Below are 22,732 nucleotides of genomic sequence, written 5' to 3' on the forward strand. Positions count from 1 at the left end.
TTTTCCCCATCCTTTTGTTAGCTGGATACAACTTTGGAAGTTCTGTTATGCAATGAGAAAATCAAAGCGAGTGGAAGAGAGGCTCTTCCGAAATTCGCAGTGTTCTGGCATTCACCCAGCACTTTCATGTTACTGAAACTCACACTCTGTTAGCTAAGACATGTGTAATTCTCACCAGAATGAGCAGGTCTTCTCAGCGTGTAAGTCCCAGCATGGACATCACTAGTAGCTCCTGAAAGCAGTTGCTTCAGAAGAACTATTCCTTAGTAACTTCATTTACAAATGTTTTTAATCTACTTGCACTGTACAGTAAGAATGACAATTCAGGGAGTGACTGTGGATCACTCCATCAACCAGATCCCTTTATTTTGGGATAGCCTTCTCAAACATATTTCACAGCCTGAAGTATCTCCAAAGTATCACTCTAAACAAGAGGTTTGTTCTTATTACAGAACTGAGGAAGCAAATGGTCCAAAATCCTGGCTAAACCTGCCATGGTCAGTGTATTTAGGTTAGTTGGATGACATTAATTTCTCAATCATCTGTCAAGGGGAAAGAACAAATGGAGGAATTAGTGAAGTCACGCTATATGGTTTCTGGAAAGAATCTCATACTACTCAAGTATTGCTAATACAGAACTGATGAATGCACAGTGATGAAGTGCAGAATAAGAATGCCATTCAGTCTTTATATATTACATTTTTCCTTTCAGATCCTTAAAGAAATTAGGAGTGAGTCAGTATGGGAGACATCTGAAATCTCATCAAAATCAATATGAAAGAAATTAAAGATGTTGAATTAACTATAAAGACTATTAGTGCTCATGAGTTATAATTCAAAGTAAAAGATCACATTGAAACAGAAATTAGATGCACAAAGAGAGCTCATTACTTTACTTGATTTTCCCTTTTATGGATTAGATTTTATAATTTTGGAAGTTTGGTGTTGTTTTTCCCAGTCAGAGCAGAGGTTTTATAACTCACCTAGACCCAGAATTTTTATTCTGTAGAAAACTTCAGAGTTCCACACATTAAATATATGACATATCATTCCACTGGCATGGAGCAGTTTGCCTCTGAGAATGTAGCAGAGAATAAAGAGCTCAGAACTAATATATTCCTCAAACCCGAGTTTAACATGAATCTGATGGAAGATGCTGAATTACACCTGCTCAGAATTCAAAGTCAATTGTAATGTCTTTACAATCTCCATCCTGTATTTGACAGTACAGTTCCATGTGCTTGGAGATTTTTCTACAACTGTTCTTTGAAGGGTAAATTCCACTGAATAGGCAACCTGTGAAGGAAAGTTAATATAACCACAGTACTTGTCTGGCCATGCAAGGGATGATGCACAGAGGGCCTGCTGTGCTTACAGCAGCAACAGAGCCAAAAAATCCTACTGTGTTTGCAAAAATAACTAGCTTATTTTTGAACCAGAGCTGGTTCTTTTATATCCCGACTTAAAATACAACTTGTCTTTATAACGGTTCGGTTTTTTTTTTTTTATAAATAACACTAAAAGTTTTTGTAAACTATTCAGAAGAATGATACCAGGTTTGGCCCCAACCCAGCAAAGCACATGTTTAACCTTCTGCATGTCACTAGTTTCTGAAATCAATGGGACTGCTTGCAGCCTGAGAGTAAATCATGTGCTTCAGTGCTCTACCACAATAAGACTTTTACAATTGTTTTCTTCTGTACAGATAATTCTAGGAACCCTCACAGAGCCTCAATTACTTTCATATATGATGAAGAATCTCTACTATAGGTAGGAGGAAACCTTGCTAAACACCTCTTTTTACAGTTTTATAGCCTTGTGTCCCATTTCTTTGTCAACATGATACCAGAATATAAACCTTGTTGGAGACATAGATTAGTTATAAGCAGAGGGAGTTAAATGCATGTACAAAAGGGAGGCCTTTCCTGACAACAAAGAAAAGAAGAAAGACATATATAATAAAATAATTGTAGATATATAAATCATATGTGCAACCAATAAAGGGCTCATTTATCTCTGATGCTGAAAAAAGGTTTGATATCTGCCCGCCTCCCCCCCCAAGGAGCAAAAGACTTGTATCTTTGCAAGACTATCTTTGAAGAGACTATTTAGGGTACAGAATTTCATTCACGAAAATTGCATTAAACACTTTTTTTTGCTCTGCAAACCATAAGCATACACTTTAGAGATCCAGTGCTGCTGAAAGCTTGGAGCAAGGTGTGGCCTGACTGTTTGCATGAAGGCGCGTTATTAACATTTTTGACTTGGAATACTGCAAGTGCCCCAGTTACTGTAAACACCTCTGGAACACCAGGAGCTATACTACCAAGGTTGATAGTTTTACAAAATAATTATCCCTATTCTCTCTGGGAGAATGTTATTGAAATTTGGATAGACTCAATCTAAAAAGCACAAACTTGTAAGGAATTTTGAACAAGAAACAAAAATTAAATTGGTAATTTTTTGTCCTAAATATTTTCTGTGACTTGCCCAGGCACCATCTAATAAATGGCATTACTTTAGTAAGAAAAAGTAGCCCTAGACTTCTCAATGTCAATCCATCTTTTTTGGGGGCATAAAAAAAATAAAGATTCATCTCACCTACTTGTTGCTGGCTGAAGAGCCCTCTCTTACAAACAATCAGAGTTTCTGATGAAACCTATTATGTGCATTTAAGGTGAGAAACTACTGCATTCACCTTGGATGAAAAACCACTCTCACCTTTACTACAGGATGCTAAAGTAGTTTATGAAATAATGCTTGTGCTCTTGTCCTGAAAAATAAAACTTAAAAACCCCCAAACACCTTCCCCCCCAACCCGCACTTAGACATACAGCAAAATTTCATGGAGGCTTACAATAAAGAAGTATAGGCAGACTTCTGCTGAGCATTGGCTGAGTTTATCCCTACGATCTCTCTTTTTTTTTTCAGTCACACCTGCATCCACACATTAGTTCCTACACTGCTCCTGTCAAGCTGTGCTTAATACTTGCCTCAGGTGAAAGCCCTGACTCCTCCTTACCTGCAATGTCATTACACAGGTGGCAAATGGCAAATCTTTAACAATGCTGAGCTTAATTAATTTACCGGAATCTGGTGGGCAGGGCTGCTGCTGCTTCAGCGTGGCATAAATACCCCCGTACCTTGGCACCTGCAGCTGGGAAGCACAAAGCTCTGCTGCTAGGATGAGGAAATATTCATGAACAGAATATTGCCTGAATATGCTGGTGAAAATGAAACCAGTGTTCAGGGTATTTTGCCTAGCTGATGGTTGATTTGTCAGCTTCACTCTGCATCCTTTCTTGGGCAACAACACTGGAGGTCTATATACACTAACTTCTCCACCCGCATAGGTTTTTTTGAAAGAGAGATGCTTTGAATTCATTAAGAGAGGTAAAAACCTAATTCCTAGCACCCACACCTACCTCTGAATTCAGTGATGTATTTCAGCCCTCCACATCTGACGTGCAGTAAAATATCAGCATCTTACAGTACCAGATACTAATTAGAAAAAGGAATGTGTTAGATGTCAGGCCTCAAGAAAGTAAACTTAACACTCTGACAGCAGCTGGAGAGTGATAGCCATAATCAAGCATTGTCCCTGCTTAGATCTGTGCCAAACAACCTCGCTTACTTCCAGCTAATTCTCCATCAGAGACGATCTTTCTCTATGATTCCAAAGAAACATGTTGTCAGTTCCCACCTGCTGGCATTGCTAGAAATAAAACCACAGTTGATCAGATGCAATAGGTCAGCAGTATAGTGCATTGAACTGTTGTTTGTGTTTCCAAGCTGTGTTACAGGGGATTCGCTAACATTTATTAACCCTTTCTCAAATCATGGCTTTTGTTATGCTTTTAGAAAGCAGTAAGGTTTCAAGGATGAAAACACATCCTCTTAGGAATTTCAAAGGAAGCAAAATTTGGGCTTGCTGCCAGGCTAAAAGTTCGATATCATTTGAAAAACAAAATATATTAGAGAAGAAAGAAAATGCAGATGTCAGCCTAGTGACACAGAGTAATCTATTTGCTCAGTGCTTGTATTTTCCTACCAATTTTGTATTTTTCAAAAAGGACAATAAAAGAATTGTGCTCACTGCTAATTAATGACAAGCTGGTAAAAGCATCTATCCATTGTTCCATTTATTTCTTCATTTCCAGCAGTTAACAGCCCTGTTCTGAAATGAATCAATGTCGTTTACACAATGCTGTCACCCCTATTGTTTCTTTATCATCCTTGCATTTTCATAAATCGGAGGTGTTAATCCCTTAATGGGTTCTCTTAGAGCTCTAAAATGTATGCAAAATGGTAATCCATCCCCTAAACAATTCACATTTACACAGGCACCCTCTTAAATATGTTTACTCTTAAAATGAATCCTTTGTTTGGATCTAACCCTATCTGTTTGTTTTCTAAACACTGAATCATAGCAGGTATGCAGAGTCTAATTTTAACTATGACTATCAAGTAACCCTGTCCTTTTAGAAACGTGGTTGGTTGTCTCCAGAGGTGAAAGACTTTTTTTTTTTTTTTTTTCAAGGAGTCATATTATGTACATATGAAATTGAGTACATGCCTGCCAGGTTTTGAAGGAAAAAATTAAGGGCTTGATGCAAAGATTACTAACGTAAGGAAAAGACATATACTGCCCTTAGTGGTCTTTGCTTTGGGCCTGAGTAAGCAGTGTTACATGCTCTTCAGAGACTGGAAAGGAAAATGATGCCATTTATCCATAATACTTTAAAAGTAGCAGACTATGCTTGCTGATAGATTTAATACCTTGGTATTCAGAAGTACCCTAACAGTCTGTGGTTAAATCTTTGCAGGCTTGGGGCAGTAGTTTCTGGGACAGCCTGCACCTTACTGTCTGCAGAAATCTGCGTAGGCACTTGGACAACTGATCTGTTTGCAACCTTTTGTAGTTAGCATCAACAGACATGTTCTTGCTCTCTAATACATTTTATAAGCTTTTAAAAGTAAATTCTACACAGCTTAATGGCTTCATCCCTCTTAAATCTTTTTTTGTTTTTTAATTTGGTTTTAAAAAGGTCACTATCAATGCTAATACTTCATATGCACTTTTCCTGAGCCTGATTCAAAGTAATTTAAATCACTGAGTTTCATTTAATTGATATTATATGCCTTTGGGCCAGCACCAAAATGAACTGCATCGGAACAACTTTCTAGGAATTATATGCAGACAAGTATAGGATAATTTCCAGAATGAAAGTGCAACTCTTTTAAAGCGAGATTTCAGACATATTCTGATCTAAGGAAGGTACAGCTTGATGAGATATTATGCTGGCATTAGGATCAAGATGAAAATTAAAACCCCAAAACTTTAACACTGAAATGTCTGACAAATAGGCAGACAAGTGTTTCAATAACTTGGGGGGGGGGAAGAGCATTGGTGGTAATAGAACAACAGTATGAATAAAATATAAACCCAAAACATTACTTAAAACATGGTTCATGTATGTCTGTTTAATTCATTTTTGTTTCAAGTTGCAGAATCTGTATTGCTTAGAAGTGATGCTGAAGTTCTCCAACAATGCAGAATTGTGTGATCTGTACTGCTTAAAGGATGGATCCTTGGAGTACTGACACAGAGCGAGAGAAGATCAAGGCTTGGCAGTGACCGTAACATGCTGCTACACAGCAGGCAAACATTGGAGTTGAGCAGCTGCACCAAGGCGGGTTGTGCTGCCTTTTTCCTTTATGCTCTTGTTTTGACTTGTGTTAATCACCCATTGTTCTAGGTGGGAGAGCTAAATTAAAGGACGGGGTGATCGAATAGAACTCACATTCAATTAGAGGAAGCAGGTCACTTCAAATTCTACTGCACAAGGAGGGGATAAGCAGGAATTAGAAGTATACCTGGAGAAATGTATCCTTTAGAAGTGGGCACAACAGCCTAATTTTAACTAAGGCTGAATGAAAATACATTGTAGTCTTCCCAAAGGTTCAACATCTGCCAGCACTAAAAAATGGAGATCTCTGGAATTCTTTTGCTATGAACTTACAGCACCAATTTTCAGGGGTAGAAGTGTAGCACAATGGGAGGGTGAAAAGAGATAAATGGGAACAAATGGAAAAAAAACCCCCACCTTGAACATTTTTGTGCATTGTTTTGGGATAATTTTCAGCATGTTCATGACATGCTGCCAAATTAGATTGCCGTTTCCTAAATACTTTTAAGCATGGAGGCAAGTTTGATGCTGTAGAACTTTCAGCCTATTGCATAGGTTGGGATCTTTCCCACTGGGGGATATCACTAAGAATCATTCACTTGGCTGTACTTAGGTGCATTTACTATAAAATAAAAACTAGCAGGTTTCACAAATTTTATAAGAATGACCATTCTCATAAGATTTCACACCAAATTCCCTTGGGTTTGGAGGTTTTGAATAAACTTTGCATGTGAATCCAAAAATGTCACGTACCGTGATCCAGAGAGCCCTTGAGGGTTTGCTAGGCATTCTTCGTTAGCTTTCCCTAAACTCTGTGGGATCTGGGGATAGTAGCATAGCTTGTCTTCTAGGCAGGTGGACAGGAGTATACGCTTTGGCCCATAGGTTACTGAGTTATGTGAGCTCCTGAGTTAAATTAGTGGTTACACTTTTTATGGAAGCTTATGGACCACATCTTGTGCACTCTGGTGACTTCCCTCGGGCTTTTTATTTGACGTAGGTACTAAGAAATCCCTCTACTGTGTGTGGAGTGCACCTTTCCTCGACAGAACAACACAGATTGAAGAATAAAGGGTTGGTATCATATCTATGTCTGAGTTAATTTCTCTTGATGTGATGATATCAAAGTATATCACTGGGACATTCAACAAGGTCGGATTTGAAAACAGTGATCAACAGTTCTCCGAAGACCAATAATGCAATTGTTCCAGGAATAAAAGGGTTGCAGATAAATTGGAAGTGTCACTCTCCAACTATATGCAGAAAAGACATAGTTATTTGGGCATAAATCCATCATCTTCCTGTGGCATAATGCAATTTTTGAGGCTTTCAGGCTCCTACACTGACATGTCCTCTATTTGTGATACACTGTCCTGGGACGGATCGCTGTATTTTGTGGTGTATGTGAGGATTAAACATTTTTGATCAAAGCAAGTACTGACAAACTGTATGTGAATTAATCAAAAGGGAGAAGAGACAGATCTAGAGCTGGTTTGTACTGATTTCAATTTAAATATTTTCAGTTTATAGAAATGGATAATATAGCTTTATCTGTGTTCCTTTTTTATTCCATTGAGCATAACCATCAAACATGACCTAAAAAATCAGGATTTCCTGTGACCTGACTTTAAATATGATGGAATTCTCTCTACAGCAAAGCAAATAACAGCATTTCTGTGGCTCTGTTGACTCTTCTAAGTCATGGACAGGAAGCAAAATAATTGAACATACATTGTCATTTGCCAGAAGAGTCCTCAAGTATTCCACAATATATATTTTTCAAAGATATCACCTGAAAAATTTATCCTTGAATAAGCTTGAACTGTGAGGTCTGGCAAAGTATTCCGAGTCTGGATTTTTTAAACCTAATTCTGTTGCAAATGCAACTACTCTGATTGTTTTGATTTAATCAAAACTGGCTGTTAAATCTCTAATTCTAACGTCTTTTCAATCTTTGCTCAAAGTGACACATATGTACTCTGTGACTGTGCATTGTGAAGTTAACAACTTGTTATTTGGCCTATCAGTTGTTGAATATTCAGCCCCTTGTTGGAATTGTTCAAAATGTAAAACTACTTCTGCCTTTATCACTCCTGTCTCTCAATTCATTCTTAGAGATCATAGTTTTTCCAGAAATCAATTAAGAAAAATACAGAGATGTTGTATTTTTAACTTTTGAGGCTGAAGGTTTCCAGACCCTTTTTGTAGTTGAAGGAGGAAAAGACTTAGGAGGAGGAAGAATAAAATATATATTTCTTCTTCTAGTAATAACCCAATGCAGAAATACACCTATTTTTAAAGACTTAGTCAACAACTTAGTACAGAATTAAAATAGTCCATGTATTATTTTAAGATAACCACAGGAGTTACAAATCAAATTTTTATATGATTGCATGATATTTGAAGACTGGAAGATTAACTGAATCCCACATATATTAGTCCATTTTTTTTTTGGTTGATTTTTTTTCCTTAACACCCATGGAAGTTCATGGTGTCTTTAGCCTCAGCATAATCAGAGGAAATAATTTTAGCTGGTGAACACCATTCAAGCCATTGAGAAAAAACCCCTGTTGACACAACAAGCCAATTAAGGCTTACATTTAAAAGAATCTTCAAGAAATGAAAATTAAAATTTCATGACAAACATTAAGATTTTCAAGTGAGGCTATCAAATACAAAATCAGACCACTGTAATTAAGGCCATCCTAATAGTTTTTCAGAAATAATTGCCAAACCTCACATATTTCACATCTAGATGTCTATATGCATACTTAGTGGCCAGAGTGAATTGGGACTCCTTCAGCTGATTATTTTTGTAATCAAATGCCCCTTTGATCAAATGAAGCATCTCTTGAATATCATTGAATGGAATTAAACAGAGAGTATTTATTAAATTCTTTTTATCTACCATCACTGTTGGGAACATTTTAAATAATTCTTGTTCATATTTGTATTTCTTTTTGTTTACCAGTGAAAGCAGCTGTCATGCATGGAGAAAGTCAGCATTTCTATATCATTTGTGTAATGAAAAATACTTTTTCTCCTTGCTTAACAAATCCTTAACCTCTCACTGATGAGTTATCTACAGAATTTAGCCACAGTTTGTTCATGATAAGCTTCATATCCTACCAAGCAAACTGGAAAAAAAATATTCTTACCCAAATGATGCAGAATTTTATGTGCCTGGTCTAAATCTTAGTGAAATCAGTAGAGATTCCTACAGACTTGAGTAGGCTCTGGATGGAGCTCTAGGTGTACATTAGCTTTAGTGACAAATTATTTTGATGTTATTTTTGTGTTCTCACACCACCTGCCCAATAGGCTTGTTTGCTCCATCAATGCTAGCACTTTCTGGCCCAGGCTGGTCTATGTCTTCGATGAAAAGATCACGTCTACTCTTATTTAGCTTTGATTAACATCATTAACCTATCATACACTGAAGCGACTAGCAGAGCAAATTGGTAAGCCAATTTCAGCAAGCAACATAAAGCAAAGAACAGCTTGGATTGTCAGATAAACAGACCCAGAGGTGCAGTTAGGATGCTGAAATTATTAGGTGAATGATAGGAAGCCAAAAAATCAGTGAGCCACTTGAGCAGAGAGTATAAACATAAATATCCAAAAGCATGCCACAGTGCGTGTATATTTTATGTTGATGTGCTAATACATTATCTGCTAAGGGTTTATTTAAACCATTTTTGTATTCCCTGCAATTCATTTATCTGCATAAAGAAGAGCCACTAACAGGACAGTGCCTTATGAACAAGCCACCCTGTATGTTTTCCACTGCTCCTTATAATTCTTCACGCTCATATCTATAATTCATGAGCAAATAGGCTCGTGAATGTTTCCATAAAGGTTGAACAAAGTATGGTGCTGTTAACACTCGCACTGTCATGCACAGAATCGAAATGTGCCCACTCTCATTCTATTCATCACAGCTCAAAGACATTTTGGCAATGATATTATCCAAATATTATTAAAACTTTGAACCCTGTCCCCATAAATTATAGCAAAATGGCTTCAGAGCCATTAGGCAAGGAGGATGTATGGGCTCCGGTTGCTTTGGAGTAATTATGTGCTTAAAAGGAAGCGTGGCTAAGCATTCTACCAGTAAAAAGAAAAAAGCTATGATCATTTGTTACTGCTTCAGCGCTGTACACAGTATTGCTCACACAGGTCAAGCCAACCTTACAGCAGGACAATTATCTGCCTAGAGAGACCAAACATCTGTTATTAAGTACGCAGAGGCACCACTGTAGCATGCTAGAAATCTTGTCCACTTCATTGGTTTGGCTTACGGTAATGTACTTCAAACACTTGGCTAACTCTGCACAACATCCCCCCTTTCTTATTGTTACTGCAACAGTTCAGCTTTGAAATATGCAGTACCTTCACTCCCCCATTACTTCCTTTAATATGCGCACAGCTGTTAAAGATGATGGTGTAACTTTAGAGGAGTCGCTCTTCTCTTTTCTCTCCGTCTCTCGCTCTTGCTCTTGTCTTTCTTCAAAAAGTGTTTTCAGACGTTCTTGTGCATTTAGAGGTTACCCACTGAGAGTCACTGTGGAGATTAGGAGTGGTGCAAAAGCATAGGGACACACAGGTTTTTTATTATAAAACAAATGTTGCTTGATTTCAACCATTCCCTAAGCTGGCCAAAGAGGCGAAGGTTGCCTTTTCATGCAATAGTTATGAAATATGTGTTTAAAACAAACCACAGCAGCGGAACAGATATCACTCTTCTTTTTCTTTCTTTTTTAAAATTAACACTACAGTGGAAAGTTGATGAAAGAAAAAGAACCAGGAAAGGAGAGATAACTTGATTAGTAACCAAGGAGATGGCTAAGTGGATATGTGACTGTAACCGAGACACCAAGAACAGATGCAGCCAAAATCTGTTCCAAGTGGATATTGTAAATCCATTCTGGGGTTTATTGATCCAAGGCTGATTGTTCTTCTGTGGTGAAAAATGTTACTTAACAAAGCCTGCACTTGCTGACAAACAGGTAGAATAATCCTCTCCTGCCAGACTGATTATTCACCTGAAGTGAGAAGATTCTGAACTGTACACAATTTGCTCCACTTTTTAATAGCTCTGATGTTAATAGACAACAATTTTCCCCCCTCTGATAGAAATTGCAGATGTAACTGACACATATGCTTTCACAGGGCATAGCAAGAACTCTAAAAAAGAGTAATGAATGGGTGGCAGAGATGTCAGGGTTAGAAATTAAAGCTATCTTATCTGTCTTGGGTTTTTCTAAGGCGTCTATCACAGTGCAATAATCAAACCTCTGGAGGAGATGTTAGGTGGGAGAGCTACAGAAATTAAAGATCCTAAGAATATTTTTTTCTACAGGCTTTGATGAAAACTGTACAACTTCTGTATTTGCTTTATACACACTATACTATTGTAAGAGGAGCTGATATAACTGGCAGATTTACACCATCCTGAGATTCTATCAGCATAAACTTCTCTTTAAAGAAAGACAGATTTCCTTATCTTAAAAGTAAATGAGAATAATACTCTGGGATGAAAAACACAGGTCCACAGTGCTGCATGCATAGGTAAAAGGGTGGGGGGGAGATGAACAGGATCACGAGAGGAAAAAAACAAACCTATGTTAAAGATGACATTATTGTGCAATCACCAGATTATTTTGCCCCTCAGCAAAAAAAAGGCTTCAGAGGGAAAGGCATACCTCACCACTATGAGGGAAAGGCATACCTCACCACTATGATGCGTAGCTCACTTCAGCCATTCCCATCTACATTGTGCTCTCTTTTCTATAAGCATGCTTGTGAATAAAAGACCAGTTAGGCAGAGAGTTTGAAATTGGATCAGTGGAGTGTGTCTTCTATCTGAACTTTATATTCACTCATGCCTAGCCTCGAAGGAACTACAGAATCAGTTCAAAACATACCTGTAAAGGAAAGATTTTAGTTAGCTTTTTTTAGTTTCAAATTTGTTCATTCTAAAGCCAACCTCACGAACTCCTCAGATACACTCTTCCTCTCATAGTTATAGCAGATGCTGTATCTATAATGGATATGTTTGTCAAACAATAGGCAAAGAATTTAACACCTAATTCAAGAGGAGGTATTTGGGGCAAGTCTGGAAATGGGTGCACTAGCTAAGAGATTTCTTTCATTGTTCTAAGATGACACTCCTGGCAAGAATTGCAATTAAATGTGTACCTTCCTTTGAATCACCATTGACTCTTATCAGCGATAAGACTTATAATATTTTTGGTACACTCACAGCTCTGAGTGGAAGAAAGGAAACTGATCCTTTTGAAGAGGCTCTTCCAGAGGGTATGTTTTTAAAAGTTCATATAGCCTTTCTAAAATGTTTTGGGTAAAGAAATACATTGCTCAAAGCATCCAGAACTGGGATAGTTTAGCAATACATTTGATTCAACTGGGCCATACTTCACAAGTATTTGGGAATCATGAAAGTTATCAACTCAGAAGAAACCTTATATATTCAAGGCTACTCCGCTTCAGTAAAAATAATTTTAATCATGCAAAGGGAAGAGAGGAACTCACCTGCTGCTGTTCAAAGCAGGTAAGACCTCTACCATGAAGACTGTTCTCCACCATGGAGAATTGACCATAACAGAGCGCAGACTCCAAACCTCCTGATAGTCCCACCTGCAGCATGTTACAAGGCAAAGGTTTGAGTGAGAGAGAGAGATGCCAGGACATCACAAAGAGCCAAAATAACTTCAGAAGTGACACAGAAGTTGCATTGGATTGATTATATATATAGTAAAGAAGCACAGGTGGAACAAAAGGACACCTCTACAGGTCATAGAGATGTAGCTTGAATAGAGAAAATACAGTAACTGGAATGAGATTCCTTTGGGTAGAAACATGATCCTAATCACACACAGAACTGATCCAGCTGGTCTTATTACACCATGCTATTGCTAGCAAGATATTAGCAGGCTTTTCCTGCCCCAAATACTGATACTTAGATAATTATTAGAGGACCAATATTTTTTCATGCAGGTAACACCAAGTATTGTTATCTAGTTAGCAATAGGGACTTTCAAAATGTACACATAAATTCAAATGATAGAAATCTGTAACATGATTATGATTTTATATCATATTTGGTGTTTTGAAACTCAAATAGACAAGGTTAATTTTTAAAGAAATAGTTTAAGGTTTAGAAGCATTTTCTATGAATATTTATCTGATTTTACTTTGAATCACTTGTTTTCATCCTTCTGAAATCCTAAGGACAATAAATAATCATGATAGGATATAAAATGACATTTTAAAATTTAGAACTCCAGAGATATCAATGGGAGTTTTGTTTAAAAACTAAAGCAGCCTCTGGTTATGATATAAATAGTTTTCTGTCTCAAATAACTACAGTTTTTAATAAGTACTCATGATAAACCAGGTGTTTATTTTCAAAATGAGGCCACCACTTTACTGACAAGACTCTTCCAAAAGAACATGTGTATACATATACCATATATATTTGCCTCTTTACAAAATGGACATTTACATAGTGCAGTTGCATAAAGATGCATCAGGCTCAGCTTTATGGAATATAACAAACCAAGCTTATAAACTCAGTGTTTTCTAATTTGTTTAAACACCATTAGCAACAAAGCAGGACAATTAAAACTATTCTGTAAAATGACACTGTCAATACGTTTACAATAAATAGGGGTGCATAATTTTTTGTGTCAGCGTGAGAGAAGTGACAGTAGATGAACTAGAGCTTGAGGCTGGGACAGGAAAATGAAGCAGGAGAGGAGACACCAGTGTTATTCTACAAACTCTAGCACTTTTTGGAAGACATCCTTTCTGATGAACAAATCAATCGTCTGGAGTCTCAGTTTCTTCATCAGTGAAATCAGACTGATTGTACTTACATTACATGTTATTTTGAATGTAATCCTGTGGGCTGATTAGTGGGCACCAATATTCACACCTAGTGATGCCTCACCTGTTAACTGCAAGTGCACCACTTATAAGGTGAGAAACTAATCAGCATGAGTAAAGGCATCAAAAGAATTTCCTTGAGATCACTGGACAAAAGAAACTCTGTAAATGCAAAGGTGGATAGAAAAAAAAAAAAAACAAAGAAAATTTCATAAATAGAGATTGACCCTTAAGCGATGGGTGCTGCACACAATTAGTTAATGCAGTCTTGCAACTCCCTGCAATCTTTATGTATGATTATTGTCAATTATCACAACACTTCATAAAGCAGACAGCATGCTAGCCACTTGCACAGCTTTCCATATAGTCTAGTGTCTCTACACTATTTGTGTATGTACACTTAGAGGAACAAAGAAGTATTTGTAAAATATATGATGAAAATATCTGATGGCTATTTAACTTGGTTATTTGCTTATGCAGTGATGAAAACTAGAATCTGTAAAAATATTTTCAACTATTGCCTAAATTCAGAATATAGAGGAATAGTTCAGTAGAAGGAAAGAACAGGTATTCTTGGATACATGAGACTTTAAACAGCACGAATGGACGTGGTGTGGAAGTGGCTGAACTTTAGATAGGGCAAATATTCCCCATTAGGGGAAGAAATGATTAGCACATAAAAATTATGGCATTTGAATTGTAACACGCTGTTATTTTTTCTGTAAGTGTAAAGAGGAAAATCACAGGAGTGTGCACAGGTGAAAGAGGAGACTTTCACTGATGTGGTGGTAAAATGGTTAATATTTAAGATTGAGTGGTCTGGCTAAGAAGTAATCTTTACTAGAAGACCATCCCTTTTGACTAAAAGCTAAGAGTCTGTGATTGTTTCCAACTCCCAACTTCTGAGCTAGGCTAATACTGGGTATGCCACTTCTATAGGCTTCACCAACTGCTATCTCTCCATATTGTCATGTTATTGTTTGATTCCCTAGTATTGTGGCAGTTAGCAAGCTGCTTAACGACTCCATCCCTCCTGGTCTTGGTAACATTGAAATGATTGTTTTTCCTCACCTCTCTCCATTTTTCTGAAACAGTATATAGCTTGAGTCTGTGCAATCACTTGGCAGAGAACAGGGGAACAGAGGAGGAGGTGATGTCCGCATGTCCTCTCACTATGCTCACAGTTAACAAAGCTTCTGTCTGACCTGTCCTAAATTGTACTCACGCTATTACACACTTGGAGTCCCCAGATTCTCCGACACAGAACGTAGACGTGTGACATATAAGTTATGTCTTGGCTATCTGATTAATATCACCTGTGGAGATGCAGAAATTGCAAGGACGAGAGCAGAAAAAGAAAGGCAATTTTGTGTAGCAATCCTCTAGTCCTTGGAGTCTTAAGTTATGCTCCTTTACTTTGGCATGCATTTCTTTTTATTTACACTTAAGGTTTCTGAATTTGTCTGTGTTGATAGAAGGACTTCATATCTCTTTTTCCCTTCTGAAACAAGTCTTGGCATGGATAGTACTCTTGGGATAAGCAGGCCTTAATAGTCACTACTGAATTTAGTACCCAATTTGCTATCATCAACTTCATTGTGAACAATTAAAGAGTATACTTTCATTCTCACTACCATGTTCCAAATGCTCTACCTTCTTACATGTGATCGCAAGGGTTTTCCACAGAGCATCATGGCTGTGGCTTTATTTCAGGGCTCAGTTTATAAGCATGTTCAATTACCGGCTCATTACCAGGGTAATGAAAAAATATGTCAGAATGGAGAACATTTTTACAGCATAACTGTTTTATGACAGTAAGACACAATGAAGATTATTACTTTCTAAGGGAAAAATTCTTACTCTAGACATAACACATCATTTGGGTCTATACACAGATAGTGAAATCATGCTTAACTGAGAAAGCCTATCCATTCAAATTTTATGCTCGATCATACCATTTTTTCTTATTCTTTCATGGGAGGAAAATTGCAGCACATCCAGTCACATTCCATTTTTTGTACCATGACCAAAAGTTCTTCCATCAAATATCACATTCTTTGTAAAGTAAAAAAAAGAACCTGGAGCATGAGAGAAATCACTGATAGCATTACAGGGTACAGCTCAGAGTTTGTACAGCAATAGTTCATCAAAGAACCTCTTTCTCTTGACTGCCTCACCCAAAGCCAGCTTCAACACTCTTTCCATGCCCCAAACTTCTTTGACAGGCTAGTGGAACTTGCCTTATTCCATCCCTTAATATTTTTTAAACTCAATTTCCATATTTCATTTAAATACTGATTACCCAAGAGATACATAGCTACTGAAATAGATTTCAAACAAAGTTTTCTTTATCTGAACAAGCCTCCAGGAAAAGAGGAGAAACCCAATAAAAAAAGCAGGTTAAAAAGGAGAAGCGTGGGAATGAGCTTGTCAAAGAGGGTTTTTGATCTGTCTCACAAAATATTTGACTATGTGAGGAGACAAGTACAAGTAGATGAAATTTTCCATATAAGAAAACTCCTCCACAGTCTAGTTTCAAAACAAAGAAGTACACACATTAATGTCAACCATTCTGTGCCATCTGATTAATTTTTTGTAATCTTGTTTTAGGTTTCCTCTTCAATTGTCAGTTGTAGTTTCTTAAGAAATCTGCATGCAGCTGCATTTTTAAGCACTCTCTCTACTCAAATGAACGAATCTCTTATATTGTACTTGTCAAAAACTCCTTTCAATATTCTTTTCCCCCAGGAAGGCATAATTTATGGTAAAGCACATTTTCTTAAGACCTTGCCTTATTGAGAGGACATATGTGAAACCATGGGCATAATTTTGGACTATATTTTGCCTTCTTGATAACAGACAGTCTAGCCTGTGTTTCTAAAGCACTTCTTTATGCACGTGGATGTTAAAACCATCCTTCAACCTGAAGAAAAAAATTACTTCGTGCAGGTATGATTGCACTTCCAAACAGGTGAGAAGAACAGGTATTTCTACAAACTTATGCTGAGGCTTTCTTACGTTGATGCTACAAAGTTACTGCTTCCTGAGGGCAGCTGCCTTGTACTGGTCATAATGTATGTACAGTTTCAGACCCCCAGTTATAAACAAAGTGCCCCCCTATGAGTATGCAAAAAAACCCCCAACCACTCTAGTAGTCCAGGTATCAAGTCAATTTCAAAGTTTCCATTACAAATTTGAATGTTCTTTTTACTGTGGTAGCTACTTTCTCTCACTACTGGATTGTGGTGGAGTTGGAAAATAATCTAAACAGTTAACATGCAATGAAAATTCAGTAGCCTATAGGGAAAAATCTTTCAGCCTGTTTTCGAGAAGACAAACATCCAACCAAAACATTAACAGTTTCAGTCAGCAATAATCACCCTGGTTAGCAATCTAAGCAGGGATTGTATAGACATGGCGATGAAGCTAAAATTGAATATTAGTATGGTCTTTCTAAGTTTAGTTGGTAGACTGAATCAGGAAAAATTCCCTGTCTAGACAGTCTCAGCTTTGCAAATAAAGGAAAAACCCCATTCCCTGTTTATCCAGTCCTTTTATGTGTTCACCTGAAGACACAGACACACACACGTTTAAGTTGACTCCAAGGTTTAAGAAAAGCAGTATATTCCTTTTAGGAAATACATTGGACACTTGGATTCAAAATTCTATATAGTTTTTGTTGGGCCTTTCGGCAGTTCTTGTAGTGTTTATATAAGAGTGATTCTGCCACTAAATTATTTGCAAATGTTCCTCTTTTGGGGGGACTTGGAGCCAAATTATAATAAGTAAGAGCAGACTGACCGGGAGTAAAAGATACAATTAGTCTGTCTGATTAGTAAACCTAAAAAGTACTACTTACACTAAGTTATTGTTTTTATGACAAAAGAAGACATCCTGGCAGAACAATAAAGTCAGTGCCATGGATAAGAACCTTGCAATTTACTCCAAACAGTATGAAAAAAAATCAGTTTAGAGATACAGCAATGCAAAATCAGTAGAACTGAAATATTATCATGTCAAAGGTAAGTCTGACAATACAAGTACATACACATATAACTGTATATGCCTGATTCTTTTTCATATCAAAGCCATTTTATGTTATGGCATGGGTGAAATTTTAATCCTATTAAAATCACATGCAAAATCCCACTGAATTGCAGTAAGACTAGGCTCTCACATAAAATGGGTCTTTTCCAGTAAGCATTCAGGCCCAAACCAACTTCACTTTACAGCTCCAGTGGGACCTACCTTAGTGTAAACTGAACTGAAAACTAGGTCTCCACGTGTGTAAATACATACACATCTACATTTTTATTTGCACAAATATTGAATTACAAACTGATTTCTTTAGGGACCACACCTTAAAATATCTTTTATTCACTAAATTTAGCTTTAATGACAACCAGTGCATCAGTCACTACTTGTGGAGGGGGGGAGGACAGAAGTGAATCCATTTGCTATCTTAAACCCCACTATTCTTGATGTAATAAATACATTAAAAGTATTATACTCTGAAAGATTTTGTGATCCGTACCACTTCCATTCAAGCACCTTGAAGCAAAGCGTTGTGCTACCATCAGTCTCATCTCTCCTTAAAGCCTGAAATGTGTGCTTTTTATGTGAACCTGATAACATGGGTCAGCTGTGGTTGCACACAACACTGCTAGTAAGGTATGGGCATCTGTGATGGGCAGCAAGGCATCCTTAGCATGAATTCTTCCCAACCTGGAAAAGTGTGTGGTGATTGTGACCTGGAAAGGTGCTACCCTAACAGAAATCATTTCATCAACCAACTCAAAGTTGGCAGTTCCACTATTTGATGCTTCTAAGAAGTCTGCTGAGCCACATGCAGGCCAATATTACTGGTTTTACACCACTGGCTTCCCAAATTGCTTATACAATACAGGTCATGACTAGGAGCCATGTCTTGTTTTCCCTCACAGCAGATCTCTGAGTCCATCAAGAAGAGGTGTTTTACTCCAGGGTGCATGATGGGATCTTTGAAGAAAGGCCATCACCTGATTTTGAAAGACTCATGACAGCAGGATCTTCTGGACAGCTCGGTCAAGTGGGAAATGGCAATCTTGTTCGCGTGTCTCTTCCATATAGAAAATCTGTTGGTTTTCCCTCATTCTGGGAGGCAGTTTCCCATCTGCTGCTGAGTGCTATGATGCTATAAGTGTGACCAAACCCTAAGCAGTTTCAGGATGACAGTGAAATGTGCATTTTTAAGACTAAAGGGAGAAGGAAAAGCCTGATGTCGAGACAGGAAGCTCATGAGTCTTGTAATAGCTGACTCTGCTATGCACTATCTTCGTGAGAACTGGAGATGAGCAAAAAATGCCTTGCAAGAGATAGGAAGAAGCCCTGGGAAAAGCTTGCTGAATATTTTGAGAGCCAAAGGGAAGACCTATACAAAAAACTTTCTTTGAGCTATTACATTCATGTTTAGAGTCTAGGATTATTTGTGAATAACACGTACGTTTGTATAGCTACATATTATTGCACAACTTCATGTGTATAGGTAGCTACTCAAGGAATTAATCCTGCCTTGTGTGTCCATCTGATCATACTTCATGTGGGGTTTTTTTATTACAGAGTACATTTAGATTTACTAAGTGCACGTATGTGTTTTATGGCAAATTACGTCAGGCATTACAATGAATTGCACATGACTCAAAATCATGACTGCAGAGGTAACTTCTATGAGTTTAAAATATGTAATAATACACTAAATTGAAGACTAGGAGCAGCAAACATTTTCACTGAGCATACAGAATGACCTTAAGGGAACTGAGCACTCTGCCTTCCCTGGGGGACAAGGGCAAAAAACTTCAGCAAGCCGAATGTGAGGCTTTCCTACTTAGCAAACAGAGTAGATGAACCTCTCCCAAGTTGGTATCTTAAAGGACAATGCTTGGTTGTATTCCTACAATTAAATGGGAAAAGTAGCACCCAGTCAGGATGCAAGGAGAATGCAAGTCATCAGTGAGTGGGAAGTGAGGACTCTGAAGATATGCAACAGTTGCTTCAGACAAACTTCATCATTGTCTACTTCCCCCAGATACAGCTGCTTTTCAAAATGTTTTAATAATCACATATTAAAATACTAGATAATAGACAAAATATATATGTATAAGCTCCCAGAATAACTGAAGCTATCCTACAAAGCTTAGTGTGTAGACATGGTAGAGTTAAAGTTACTCTTGAGGACCAAACTCTGCTTCCTTTCATACACACCTACCTACACACACATACACTCCCCCCCTGCCCCAAATTCCAGATTGACCATACATAGCTATTTTCCTATTCATAAAGCTTACGATGTGGGAGTACTCTCATAAAATTACTAAAGCTAGCATGACAGAAAGATAGAGGGAACAGTTATCGCAGAACACAGGTATTTCTGTCTCTGTCTTGTTTCTTGGTAGTATCCGCACTATGATTGAACCCTGTGTTCATCCCCAATGCACCTTCAGAGTAGCTACAAAACCCATCTGAAAACCTGGGTAATGGTCTCGTGGTTGGCTGCAGATGATTTCTGTGCTACACTAAACCCACAGTCATAGAAGCAACTGCAGTACAAAATATCTTCATGGCACTGCTTAAATTTTAGAACTTTGCCCTTTACTTTCTGCAGCTCCCTTCACTCTCGGGGAGGTTTCGCAAGGCAGCTGAATTAATGTAATAGTTATCAACTTCAGAAGACTGGTCTCACTCTTCTTTCTCCTCCATCCCACATAACTGATCTCAGCTCAGTATTAGCTCAGACACTTAATCAAACCTCTCAATGAGACGGTTTAATTTTCTGCAAGCTATTAATTTCTGTAAATGATCCACAAGGCAGAAACAACACCCTTGGACTGGACCTGGGCTTATATCAAAATCCAAAAATCTACTTCCCTTGTTCAGCAAGGCCAGTGAACCCAGGTAGTCATAATTCATCTTTCCAGACTGCGTCCAGCAGTGAACAGTGATCATACAGCCTTCTGAAAACAAAAGTATTATTTATTAATAGTAGTTAGATGTTTGCTCTCACCTAAGGCCAGTCATTTCTGGCAGCCTGAGCAGGGCTGCTTTCTCCAATTCTTCCCAGATAGCAGCTCTGCCTCAGTTAGATTCTCCTGAACCACAAAATCTGATCTCTCAGCAGATCACCCTTTGAAAACTACCACTCTTTGTTTTTTCTCCTGTGTTTGTGGGACTTTTCTTGCCCTAGTTCAAAGGGCTGAAGAGGAACCTTTGGAGTTGATAGAACTTTCCTAAATGGTTCTTAATGATGTGCTGAGAAGTTTTCAACTGGGTCCATTCCTTCTCCTTCTACTTCCCCCTCTGCCCCCCCCCAAATTCTCCATTAAGTGAAACAAACGTATTTTTACAGTAAACATTCCACTAAACTTGTCCATATATAGACTGACTTGATTATTATTGCAGAGCAGCTCTGATTTTCCAAAGCAACTTATCTTAGTCATCACTATACAACACAGAAAAAGTCATAAAATGAGAAAGTAAAAAAGAAACTCAAACCCTTCTCTTCAACATTCTTCATTGACAACTTCTTCTTTATGTATTCCACTTTGTCTTCAGTGTTTCTGTAATGCTTTACTAACTTTATACACTCTGCCTACCACTGAAACTGAGTCAAACAGGGCAAGCGCTTAGCAGGGCACATTTTTTATGCAATAAAGGAAGTGAAGTATCTCCTGTGAACTTACACTGCAAAGCTTTGGGAGACCAGAGAGGAGTCTGGGAAAGTGGAATCAGAATATGCTCAAAACACAGAATGACTATCCATACTGCAAAGTTACTATAGAATATATAATTACAAGGACTTGGGAGCTCAGTGTTTTATCTCACCCCCCCTTAAAAGCTGCATTGTAACACAGGAGCCAGTATCGACTCTAATTATGTCACCAGTAAAAATGACAGTTATTATTACTTTTTATTATACATAAATTCTCCATTTGTTCCTGCAGCTAATATATCCCTTAATCTGGTAACAGTATGGTATAGGTGATTTCTGTTTTTACTGGCAACAACATATTCCCTGCTGGGAAAATATGACTAGTCATGGAAAAGGCTTAATCTTGAAATTCAGCTATTTTTTGTTTCTTGGTGGCCTCTAATTGCAAGCTTGAGGCAGTGCACAATAATTATCAGTCTGTAAGCATGAAAAGGAGTAAATGCCCATCAGGCTATACGGTTGCTTTGTCCACACAACAACATCTAAAGGACTCTGCCATGTCAGTGTTGGGCTGGCAGCTTGCTTCTCTGGTGTAATGGCAGTGATTCAGCTGGTAACTGGATGAAAAATTGCAGCAGGTTTCCCTGTTATGATTCTTTCATGCATCTCTGTCAACGGCAGTTTACATTCTGGGATTGAGATCATTTGTTTCCTGTTTGCTCACAGCTTCAGGCTTTTCTTGTTTGCCACCACCGATTTACAGCCCCCCCCCCCCCCCAGCAAACCACATCTAAGGGGTTGAGGGATTATAAGGCTTAATACTTTACAGCTCAGCACATGTAGCAGAAAGTTAAAACTACTGTAAAAGGAATGATGACTAGATACTCCTGTGAAATAGATACATGCGTGTGTGCAGATAAGTATATGTCTATGTAGAAAGAAGCCCACAGAGCAGTCCACATAGTGGTGAGATGCTGGACTAAAAGCTTTATTAGCAGTCTGTCTTCTCATAAAATAACAGACAAAACCTCAGAAAAAAAAAAAAAATACAAATAACCTTTTTAATGGGTTCCTTCCCCTAACCCTACTTGGAAAATGACAGCAAAGTAAAATACACACTTCAAAAGACTTCCAATAGTCAGACCTTTTTATAGTTTGATGAAAAAGATGTTGCTGTATTCACACAGCCATTAAACATAAATGAGAGCATAAACACAAGCATGAACAATTTGATCCAGTACTTACTTATCATACATGCCTAGTAGGAGAGATCTTTATACCCCATGATACCAGCCTATCTAGCCAGATATCTTAAATATTTCACTCACATGCTTCACTGCCATCAATACATGTACCCTCCCAATGCCTATCTGAAGCAGGGAACTGCTACTATGTACATTAACAAATGTGTATATATAAGCAGACACAGGAATGCTAAGGCCTGCATTTA

Source organism: Haliaeetus albicilla, chromosome 10 (assembly GCF_947461875.1).
Source record: "Haliaeetus albicilla chromosome 10, bHalAlb1.1, whole genome shotgun sequence".
Lineage (NCBI taxonomy): Eukaryota > Metazoa > Chordata > Aves > Accipitriformes > Accipitridae > Haliaeetus > Haliaeetus albicilla.